The sequence below is a fragment of the Mangifera indica genome, chromosome 3 (assembly GCF_011075055.1).
Source record: "Mangifera indica cultivar Alphonso chromosome 3, CATAS_Mindica_2.1, whole genome shotgun sequence".
NCBI classification, from domain to species: domain Eukaryota; kingdom Viridiplantae; phylum Streptophyta; class Magnoliopsida; order Sapindales; family Anacardiaceae; genus Mangifera; species Mangifera indica.
The window spans coordinates 14,657,648-14,671,180 of NC_058139.1; positions in this window are offsets into that span (position 1 = coordinate 14,657,648).

The following is a 13,533-nucleotide window of genomic DNA, read 5'->3' on the forward strand; positions in this document are numbered from 1 at the left end:
GTGATGGAAGCATTTTAGTTATACCTTTTTGCATGCACAATTGTTAAGTGTTTATAATCATGCATTAAATTCCATTGAGTTAAGTTGAGGTTCAAGTTTGACATGTCTCTTCGAGTCTATATCCATATAGAGGTATGCATCTGGAAAAAGTTGTGACACAATTAGGTAATATTGTAATGATGGGTAACATAGTCATTTTGGTAAAACAACAAGAGTTGTTTAGTCATTACACAAAGAGGTTTTTTTTACATCTTTTAACCCTTGGTATAAATGGGTGGCTCGACTTAAGTTAGATCACTTTCTCTCAAATTTTTTACTCTCACCGTTTAATAAGCATTTTTAGGTTTTTAGTTTAAGCTCTGCTAGGGTTTCATATTTCTCTTTGAAGTTTGATTGATTAGCTTTGTTTGATGAGAGGCAAGGTTTCCTTTGGCTTTGTATTTCACTATGTATAACTTATATTATTTAAATCATTATGATTAACAATTATTGTGTTGTATTTGTAATCTAACTTTTAATAACTGATGTATTTGACTAGAGAAATATTTTTGCCTTGGACATAGGATTTCTTTGTGAAATCCAAACTTGCATGTGTTCTTGTTGATTTTTTGTTTTTTTCGATTGTGTTGTTTGATTCAACAAATCTTTACCTAATATTCCAACATTTGAAATGCATTCCATTTATGAATATCAATATGGAAACAATGTATACACTTTAGAACCATGGGTAAGTTCAAGTGGTTTGTCCATAAGCAAACAATAATTATAATCTATCTTACAAAAAGGTAAGGTTCAAGTTCAAATTATGGTGATTTTTCTAATTATATTAATATTGATCAAATTATTGAAATTGTACACAAAGTGAAAGTTTTGATATTTTGGCATAGTGGAAAGTATATCAAAGTACTTATTTTGAGCTTTCTGTCATGATCATTTTATTGAAATTATGCACAAAGTGAAAGTTTTGATATTCTAGCATAGTGGAAAGTATATCAAAGTACTTATTTTGAGCTTTCCGCCATGACACGTGATCTAATAATGTCTTTGGTGTTTACTTTAGCATCGAAATTTGCTTTTAATACAGGTGGATGCATTCTCGAGGACGTGGTCAAACCTTTATTCAAATATAGTTGATGTGATTATGTACTTGAAAGATTTAGTAACAACATAATTCAAGTTACAAAATCGCATAGTCAAAAATATTTTTAAAGACTTCAAAAACCTAGATGTTGAATATGCGTAAACTAGTATAGTGAGATATTGGTACTGTAAATTTTAGAAATGTGTTTATTTTCTTTATGTATAATTTATTATTTTTCTGTTGTGTAACCATTGTTTTCATTTCCCATAAGTGAGATATTTTCAATAAAATTTTAGAGTTTTTGCCTTTGTTTGAATTAATTTGAAAATGAGTATGAATTATGCATTTTAATTTATAAATTTTAAAAATTAAAATTTTTAAAAATTTAATGAGCTAACCCGAGAAAGCCTATGGGTCGACTCGTTAAAGATTCATAGAAGCACAATTTAAAACGCATTGTGCTCTACCTTTAGCCTTCCAATCTAGTGTGTGGACTCAACTTGTTAGGCACAACTTGATCCCTAGGTATGATAGGCAAGGTTGGATTCGAATCAAGCTAAGTTCGAATTCGATTCGATTTGTATATAGTAAAGCTTGAGTTTGAGCCCGAGCTTATCAAGCTTATGGAAGTTAAGCTCGAACTTGGTTCGGCTCATTTCGAGTTTGAGTTTTTAACTATTTTGTTATTAAAACAATATCGTTTTAATACATATTAATCCGAATGAAGTCATTTTGTATCAAAGTTTTTAATTGACAAAATTGGTGAGTGGCTTGAGTAAGCTTATATAGAGCTGACTCGTTTTGTGTTAATTCGAATTGAGCTTGAGATCAAGTTCAAATAGACTTGGGTCGAATCTAGTCCTAATGATAGGTCATATTGATGTTGACATGACACAATTTATTGTCGTGTTTGATTCCGAAATTGCATCAAACATAAGATAAGATTATTCTTAGTACAATCCTAAACTAGACCAAACAAGAAACAAAACTATAAATATTTCTATTCTATCTTATCCTAACTTAATCTAACCTCATGTGCCATAGGCAACCTAAGATTTTTAGGTTTTCAATCAGATTAAATGACTATTTCCTACTCAAGGATTAATGAATCGACAAATTCGAATTCTTTAACTTTGAAAAGTCTAATTTCCCACTTATTATCTACTTTCATTAGTGATTGTGCTTGTTTTCAATATAAATTTTTTTTTTATCATTAATTAATATAATGATGAAATTACCTCACCACATAATAAAAATTTCAATTGTCAATGTCTTTAATTTTATTTAAATTATAATATAATTTACCCATTTATCCTCTCGTAATTATAATTTGTTATTTTTCTTTTTTAATCTTTTCTATTTCTTCTTCTCTCGATTATTTTTACCATCAACCATCAACTATCCTCTTTCTCTTTTTGTATCATCACCATTACTTTTCAATTTTCTCAAAAGAGTCTTCTAATAACTTCACATTTACATTTACTTAAATTGAAGAGAAATGAGTAAAAGAAAGATGAGAACAAATAAATTTACATTTATTGAAAATAAATGAGTGAATGAAAGAAGATGAAGAGATAAATTGAAATTTATTGAAAGAAGTAAGTAGAAGAAAGAAGATAAATATATATTTAGACATTTATTGAAAAGGAATAAGTGTAAGAGAAATAGGAAAGTGGTTAGTGAGAAAATGAGTAGGAGAAGGAAGAAAAAGAGACAGATTGAAATTTATTAAAAAGAAATAAGTAAAAGTTGAAAAGGAAAGGGAAATTAAATAAAATACCCCATCATATCTTAAACTAGGTAAAAATACCCGATTTTCTATTTCCAAAGTAAAAATGCCCTCTTTTCAAAACTTCAAGCAAAAATGCCCCAAAAATTTAAAAATATCAAAACTACCCTTCACCACTTTTATATAAACTTTCACTCTCATACCTTTTTCACATCATTCAAACTCTCACTTTCATTTTTACTTAATATTTGATACTGTGAGTTTGTTTGGAACAAAAAAAATCATACTTTTGAATTAGAATTAAAAAAATCAATTCGTGAGAACAAGGTATTTATATGAATTTTAATCCAAAATTTAATTTTATTTGTTAAATCAAGTTCGTATATTATATAAAGGGGATATTGGAATATTTGACAATATATTAGGGGGAAAATATTAGAAAAATATGGGGGCATTTGATATTAAACAATGTATAAAGGTTTTAAATAAAATATTAGAAAAATATATGAGCATATCGATACAAGACAACATGTGAGAGTGTTAAATAAAATGTCAAATAAATATAAGGGTCTAAATGAAATGTTAAAAAAATATGAGGGTATTTTGATATTACACAATGTATAAGGGTTTTGGGTTTTAAATGAAATATTAAAAAAATATAGGGATATTTTGATGCAAAACAACATTGAAGGTATTAAATAAAATGTTAGATAAACATAGGAGGTTAAATGAAATATTAAAAAAATATAAAGACATTTTGATATTAAATAATGTATGAAGGTTTTAAATGAGATATTAAAAAAATATAGACGCATTTTGATACAATACAATACATGAAGGTGTTAAAGAATGTTAGATAAATATAGAAGGTTAATGAAACGTTAAAAAAATATGAGGTATTTTAATATTAAACAATGTATGAAGGTTTTAAAAGAAATGTTAGAAATATAGAGACATTTTAATAAAACATAGTGATATTTCAATACAAGGCAATATATGAAGATGTTAAATGAAATATTAGATGAATATAAAAGGTATTTTGAAATTAAATAAAATATTAGGGTGCTAAAAAATATGCATAAAATGAAGGGGTATTTCGATATTATAAGAGTATCAAGTTTATATATGTTATAAAAATATATGGTGTATTTTGATATTGTATAATATATTAGGGGGTAAAAAATATTAAAAAATATAAGGGATCTTTGGATATTAACAAATATATTAAATAAATATTTTGGTTTTAGATAATGTATGATGGTGTTTAATGAAATATTGAGAAATTAGAGGTGACGTATTGATATTCGAGTATATATGAAGGGTTAAATGAAATTGTAAAAAATGTAGTAGTCATTTTGATATTGGTAAAAGTTTATTGTGGATTTTTTACCGAAATTTGCTATTATAGGATTGATGATTGAAATAACTGGTTATACTACTGTTCATTTCCAAATAAAATAGATCTAGCATGATTAGAATACAATGAAGTATGTTGAAGGTTTAAAAAAAAAAGAAAAAGACAATTTTCCACCCAAGTTTTAGTCAAAATTCAAAATCATACCAATGACAAATGAAAAACTCAAATACCTATCTATGAGTTAATTGTCATCCAAATTTTTAGTTAGAAACAAGGATAAAATCATTATTTTACCCATAAACCCTAAAACCTAAAAAATTTTTCATTTTCTCCCTTAGTTTAGAAAACTCACATTTACCCCATGATTAAACTTTGAAAAATTTATTTTCCCCTTTTTTGAAGTTTCATCTTTGGTGGCTTAAGGAACTAACTATCAATCGAGAAGAAGCGAAGGTCAAGGATGATGAAGGACGACCTTTTGTTGAACGACAAAACTTCATCTAGATTGATAAAAAGAGACGAAGGATGACTCTTTTTTCGTCGATTTGGATGATGAAGGGTGAAAAGTGTCGACCATCAGTTGGAATGATGGTAGCCAAAGAAAGAAACAAAACTTTATGGATGAAATCTAAACTTTTCAAACTTTGAGGATGGGTTAAAGTGTTAGTTTTTACAATTTGGGAGGTAAAATGATATAAATTTTAAAATTTTATGGTTTATGAGAAAAATGACAATTTTACCTCTGCCTCTAACTAAAAATTTGGATGGTAGTTAATTCATGGGTGGATATTTAGGTTTTTTATCTGCTGTAAGTATGATTTTGAGATTAGACTAAAATTTGGATAGAAAATAGTCTTTTTTCCTTCAAAAAATTGGTTAAAATTCTATCTAAGAACAGCATTTGAGGGATTTATCCAATTTTTGAGTGAAAAATATGGTATTGATCTAAAACTACATCTAACTATGCATGAAACCAAAAGGTATCAACCTCAATGCCCCTGTAAAAATTAAAAATAATGAAGATATGGAGGGTCTTATTAACATGTCACAATACTTCCAAAAATGTATTCTAGTATTTGTTACATATACCACAATCTAAGGACAAAAAGAAGAAGAAATAGGTGGCAATGATGAAAGTGAAGTGAAAAGGAATTCGATGGGGAAGACTTGATTGATTTCCATAATGCACTCTATATTATTGTAGAATGTGTTTGTGGAGATAAAAAAAGAGTTTCAGATTTGGGTGACTTCAATGTAAACAAGATGATTAATGTTTCTTTGGATGCGTTGGACTTCGGGGATATGTCACTTGTTAATTGTGATATAAATAATCTCTAGCTTGAAGATCTTATTATAAGTGGTAGTAATTACTTTAGACCATTTTTTGATAATGTCCCCACGGATCCATTTATATGGCTACTTGATTTTCCTCTACAGTCATTAACATCATCAAGTGGTGTAGGATCAATATGAGAAGGGAATGCTATAAAACTTGGTGACATTTTTCATGATTAAAAACACTTTAAAGATGTTGTGAATCAATTTGCCTTGGAGAAAGAATTTCAATACAAAGGGTTAAGTCAGACACATTGAGATGGAAGATTAAGTGTTATGATAAGATATGCGAGTGGTTTCTATTAGGAAGAAGAATAAAACCCAGTCAAGTATTCTGAATCCGTAAAATGAATCCCATGCACATATGTTTAGTAAATCAAATAAAACCACATCGCAGATAAGCTAGGGCTCAAACTTTAGGTCAATTAACGAAGTCAAAGTTTATACTGATTGATCATATTTATCAACCTAAAGAGATCATTATCAATATTGTCGATAGGTATAAAATTGGCATATCATATTCACAAACTTGGCGAGTAAGAAATTGGGTATTACATTCATTAAGGGTTTCACCGGAATAGTTATTTATGCTTTTACCTGATTATTGCTATAATTTAGAGCGTGTTAATCCCAAAACTGTGACACGTATAGAAACCGATGATGAGCATTATTTTTAGTATTTTTTCATGGCATTGGGTTGTTTCATCTGTGCAATTTAAACAATATCTTTGGATAGTTATTTGTATTAATGTTGTTTTCCTGAAAGGACAATATTTGAGACATTTATTTGTTGAGGTGGCTCTAGATGGTAATAACCAAATCTATCCAATTATTTTTGGCATCTCTAAAAAAAAAAAAAAAAGATCATTAAATGTGATGTTGGTTTTTGACAAAGTTTAAGGATTTTATCAATGAAGTACTAGAGTTGACAATAATCTTAGATCGACATCATATTATATACTCTACAGTGGTTGAAGTCTTTCCATATTTCAACCATAGATGTTGTTGACATCAACTTCTTTGTAACATGCGATCAACTACAAACGTAACTCACAAGAAACATGTTTATGCATTTGTGAAATTTTTCTATATTTGAAAAGGGAAAAGGACAATTTTCCACCCAAGTTTTAGTCCGAATTCAAAACTATACCCATGACAGATGAAAAACTCAAACACCAATTTATTGGTTAAGTGTTGTCCAAATTTTCAATTAGAAGCAAGAGTACAATTGTTATTTTAACCATAAACTTTGAATCCTAAAAAATTTATATGATTTTTTTTCTTTAGTTTAGAAAACTCACAGTTACCCTTCATGATTAAACTTTGAAAAATTCACTTTTCTCCCATTTTCAGGTTTCATCTCCAATAGCTTAAGAAACTAGTTGACAATTAGAAAGAAATGAAGGTCTTCTCTGATGGAGAGTGACCCTTCATTGTCCAGATCTAAACGACAAAACATCATCCAAATTAAGAAGACTTGACAAAGGATGATGCTTGTTCATCCTTTGATGCAACGATGAATGACAACAAAGTGTCATCCTTTGTTGTCTAAATGACACGACAAAGAATGATATTTCGTCATCTTGTATCATCGCTTTTGAATGACATGGTGAAGAATGATGAAGTATCGTCTTTTATCGAGTCTTCTAGATGACGAAAGACAACGCTTCATCGTCCTTTGTCATCATGTTTGAACGATTGTCCTTCATAGCCAGATCTAGAAGATAGGTGGAAAGCGCCAACCATTGCTCAAAATAATGGTGGCAACAAAAGAAAACAATAAGGGTGAAATCTAAACTTTTCAAACTTTAAGAATGGGTTCAAATATTAGTTTTTAAAATTTAAGAGGAAAAATGATATAAATTTCAAAATTTTAAGGTTTATAGGTAAAATGATAATTTTACCCCTACCCTTAACTAAAAATTTAGACGGTAGTCAGTTTATAGGTGGGTGTTCGGGTTTTTTATCTAATGTGGTTATGATTTTGAGATTAAACTGAAATTTGGGTAGAAAATGGTCATTTTCTTGTTTGAAAATTTTATAAATTTTTGTAACGAAGTGCTCAAATTATTAACAAAATCACTGGTAGTGTGTTTATATTGGAAAACAATGAAGACATATACAAAGACAAATTTTAAGGCTATAATAAAATCTATTGATGAAGTGCACCTTCAAGTACGGGTTTACTTATGTGAAGTGGGGTTTCACCAATGGAGTCGGACATATTTTTCAAAGCACATGTATAACATAATGAAAACTAACATTATAGAGTCATTTGATATCTTCGTTAGACACCCACAAGGTTTGCTCATCATGACACTCGTCAAGTTCATTTGAGGTACATTACAATAATGCTTTTATAAAAGGAGAAACGATAGAAGTATGTAATTGTAGTAATACTAATTATCTTATTAACCATGATTTTTTACACTTATGTTTGTTTATTAATAGATGTGCAAATACTTTTAAAATTACAGATGAATGCCTCCACCTCGTTACACTATAGACAAAGGAGAAGTTTGGTCACCATGTGTTGAAGGTTGTATGCTTGGAGGTTTTCCCAATTACAAATGCTCGGTATTAGGTTATAAGTAGTGGTGGATGCATAAGCATTGTGGACTTTCATGAAATGGTTTGTATGTGCTTGAAGTTTCAACTTTCATGTATTCCGTGTAAGTATGTCGTATGTGTTGCAAGACATATGAGGCTCACCAATGTCTATGTGTGGGTTCATCCTTTTTACACCACCGAATACTATCGTGTAATGTACGCGAAAAATGTCAGGTAACTCGAGAACCAATCTGAATGGTTATCTGTTGTTGAAGAAAGAGTTATCTTACCCTTGTTCTTGATCATCATGAATTGGGTCGCCCTTCAAACAAAAATTGATGTCTTTCACAAGGTGAGATCATTATACCTAAGGTTTGTAGTCAGTGTAATCAACCAAGTCATATTCGAACACAATGCAAAAGCTCAACACTAGTTCCAAGCTCCATCCCATCGGGTTATCCAAAAAAGATAAAAGAAAGAAATCTTCATAACATTCTATTTAGTTTGATTAATATATGATTTATTTATTTGTTAAAATGAGTTGGAATCGATTTAATTTGATTAATGTTTGATTTAAGTGCTTGTTCATATGAGATGTAATCTATTTAGTGTAAGTAATGTTTTACTTATGTACTTGTTGGAATAAATATTATTTATGTAATCTATGGAACATTATATCATTCTTATTTATGTTCCAAACATGTGTTAATTTCATTTACTCAGTTATTATGTTTTATCCATTGTTTAAGTTCACATTCATACTTTATCAAGTAAGTTGCAATAAAACTGAAAAAAATGACCAAAATATGAAATCAAACGCATAACCAATAAACCATCATAAATAAATATGAATAACCAATGATATGAATACAAATGTACATATATGATCTACTCAATGCAATGAAAGTATAACCGTGAAGCCAAGTGCCTAACATTAAGGTGGAACTTGCAGGGGAAATCTAAGCTTCATAAAAGTGCCAAACATTATGAAGCATAACATAAAAATACCACAGTCATCACAACTCTTACCTTGTTAGAGGACACCCTCTGTTTGATGCAATATCAAGTGATCCTTTCATAGTGTAAGCCCAGTGGTGGTCTTAAAACTTGCCCTTGCCAACAATGTTGAGATGAATATGGTGTAGGGTCGTATCCACCACACAAGCCTATCGTATTTACCTAAGTAAGTTGTCTTAGAGTTATATATAATGATCAATCAATCACGTAAATCTAAGACCCTAATGACCTAATAAACACAAGTGAAGTTTATAAGAATGAAAACCTATAAATATTGTTAAATTATAATGGACACACATGTTGTATATAAGTAAATTATGATGAAAACATGCATACAATGCCTTATTAACCTCCCCTCATAGCTTGCAAAAACAAATCAAACATGTAATCCACCTCTACCATCTTTGTGAATAGCTCAAGCCACTCGTACTCATTTGGTGGCATGGTACTCCAACTCTTATATGTCATCTCGATATGTCCTACAAAGAAGGTGTAGGTTATCATCCAACTATATGGGATAATGACCTATTGATTGTGTTGGTGTCGACGTAGTAATGCCAATAAGGAATCTATATGTTGTAATGGATATATAACACAAATTGTATTATGTTTTCACGAGATATAAAACATTAAACCAAAGTCAATGGATATAAACCACTTACATAATTGGTTAGCTACTCGCATAACTCGACAACTATATGCCAAAAAATGACTTTGGACTTTGCTTATACGCAATATACATCATAGTCATCGAATGTTACATCTGCGGTGTACCATCGAGGAAAGCTTCCTCACGTTCTACAATAAAGGATGAAATGGTATGAACCTATTGTTTTGGATTTATATATGGATGCGTATGATGGACTTTTTCGGATAACCCTACCATGAGTAGTCCGCACCAACTAAAAAATTACATAAAATTGTTAATTCAATAATTTATCTAAATTAACAAACATGATGAAATCAATTAATATTACTTTCTCGATGTAAGACAAATAAGGTTTGATGGGAGAATCCTTTATTATTGTCAAATCAACCATTTGTACTACTAGTATAGACTAGAGAAGTAATTTAATATTGTCAATGATTAATATATCTGAAAATGTATGAATTATAATAGATATACCTTCTTGAGTAACTCATCCCCTTATGAACTAACATTAATGACCTCTTTGCTCGTGCTGGGGAGGTCAACAATTAACCACAATTATTCATCCTGAAAAGAAGGAAAAAATAATTTAAATATACATAATAATATTTAACTGGATTCATCTGACTAAATAATAACAATCTACATTACCTTCACCATCGAGGAAGGTGTATGTAGAAAACTCTCAACCGAGGCTCCCTTATAACTAGTGCCCTATACAAATATTAATAATAGACTATTCGATGATATTTCATATAAAATATATTAATAACAATTAATTACAAACCTTTGATGGGGGAGGTGATGGAATTGAAGGGCCAACGGGTGAGAGCCTCCTAACACCATCGTGAGTACCCTATATGAAGTTAATATGCATATTAGATAAATAGGTAAACGCAATTTACAGAATGAATAAATAAGATATGGTTTATTACCTACTCGATTGTATCTGGTCATGTACGCATCATGATGTCCTCCAAATGACTCATACGATCCTCTAGTTGAGCCATCTGTTCTTCCAAGATAGACATTTGGTCCCACAAACAAGAAATCTCACTCAATATCATATTGCTTTAGTAGGCCAATGCAACATCTAAGAGGGGTAGCATGGGTGACGTAGTCAATGGGCACTCGTGCGTGCGGTGCTTGTTAACAAGGTCCTAAATGTCATGAAGATATGTGGTCTCGATGGTTACGGTCTTAATAACAGGACATGTAGTCTACTTGGTAACAGAGGCCTGAACATCGATAGGTGTCTCAAGACTAAGGGCCTAAATGTCCATAAGTGGCATCATCGAAAAAGCTTTATCTCCTGTCAAGGAGGATAAGGATGACTAGGCATCTAACATACCCATGTAGGCAACAATGTCAACATACCATTGTGTAGCCTCATTAATCAATGACGATTGGAGTGGAAAAGTAATATCATCCTACTCATTTAGATATATAATCAAACATATTTGCATTAATCAATAAATTAATTAACTAATCAATTAACAATTACATACCTTATCACCGATAAATATAATTCTCATATGACTTCATCTAGGAATATCTCTTATATGCCACTTGAACATTTGTGAAGATGCATCAATAGCAACCAAATCCACCTAATTATATAGGGTGTCGATCGTCTAGTAGATCCAATACTACAATGTAAACATTAATATTTAAATTCAATTAATAATTTTTTTCACTGACAATCAATATATATATAATTAAAAAACATACACTTGGAATGCAAGCGAGAACCCATAGATATCATATTTACGCATATATAGCATTTGACCAGAGCATATCTTGTCACTTGCTTGGGATATCGACTTGTATGTTATTTCCTACATCGAAACACCACACGGGTAGGAATTGAAATCGTCCGAGTAATCGAACAATTGGAGATACTCTACAAATATGTTTTTTTTTCTATCGTTCCTTAGTAACTCCATATGAAAGCAATATAACAGGGCCATTTTGATGGCATCGATATTGTCATCGCCCTATGACCTCATCAGGAAAACTCACTCCAAACCATGATATTACACTTTTAACATTCTCGAAAATATGTCTCTCGAATCTTGTGTCCAAATTTTTATGGAATATATAATGAAACAGTAGTGATACTAACTGAATGGTAGTCAGTCATAAATGTAAACTTGAATAGGATGAATCTCACGTCAACACCATTAATCTTAAACCAAAACTCATTTCTCCCTAATCCCAGAAACAATTGTTATAACATAAATGAGTGTACTAACACTCCGTTAAATCTAGTACCTAATAATAAGAGCAAATGACCAAAACATGTCCTCTCAAATAACCGCAACTGTATCTGTGTCAATGTAGATTTAATCATAGATAGTGTAGTTCGTTGTACATGAGAAGTAACCTCTACTCAAAAGTGTTGTCTCATTCAAGATTTTTAATTCGTTGTCCTCACGTTTTCTTTTATAAGAAATATCTTATAAAAATAAATTATTATCGTGACAAAGTTGGTAAGAATTTCATAAAAAAAAATAGACATAAAATCAAAAATAAAAATAAAAATAAAAAACGGATTTCAAATAAAAAACTACAAGTCAAGAAACTCTAAAATGATAAAAATAAAAAAACCGATATAAAATAAAAAAAAACTACATGTAGAAAAACCCTAAAATGATAAATATAAAAAATGGACCAAAAAATTCGAAAACTATATATCGAAAACCCTAGAATAAAAAAAAATCTAAAATTAAAAAATTACATGTAAAAAAACTAACCTGAAATTTGAAAAATATATGTCAAAAACTCTAAAATGATAAATATAAAAAAAGAATAAAAAATTTGAAAACTATATGTCGAAAAACTTAATAATAATAAACATTGAAAAAATTGATTTGAAAATCAAAAACTACATATCCAATTACCGTAGAATCACAAAAACTAAAAAGTTGATTTGAAAATTGAAAACTACATGTTGAAAAATTTTAAAATAACAAACATAAAAAAAGACTTAAAATTTAAAAATTATACATCAAAAAACCGTAAAATTAAAAAAAACTTGAAATTCAAAAACCGCATATAAAAAAAACCTTAGAATGACAAAAATTAAAAAGCCGACTTAAAATTCAAAACTACATATTGAAAAACTCTAAAATTACAAACATTAAAAAACAGATCAAAAATTTGAAAATTACATGTCAAAAAATTTTAAAATGACAAACATAAAAAAAGGCCTGAAATTTGAAAACTACACGTCCAGTTATCCTAGAATCACAAAAATTGAAAAATCAATCTAAAATTTGAAAACTATACATGGAAAAACTTAAAAATGATAAATACCAAAAAATAGACTTAAAATTCAAAAACTAAATTTCCAAAAACCTTAAAATGACAAACATAAAAAAAAAAGACCTAAAATTCAAAAACTACCCGTCTAATTACCCTAGAATGACAAAAATCGAAAAACTAATTTAAAATTTAAAAACTATATGTCAAAAAAATCAAATGATGAATACCAAAAAACGGATCTAAAAATAAAAAATTATGAGTTGAAAAACCTACAAATGACAGAAATCGAGTAACGGACATTAAATTCGAAAAATAGATGTTAAAAAACCCTAAATTGACAAAAATCGAAAAACCAATCTCAAAATTCAAAAATTACATGTCGAAAAACCTAAGAATCACAAAAATTGAAAAATGGACATGAAATTTAATAATTGTATATCGAAAAATCCTAAAATGTGAAAAAAACAAATATAAAATTCGAAAACTACCTGTTAAAAAACTCTATATTTAGATAAAATATCAATGTGCCCCTTAATATTTTTTCACTC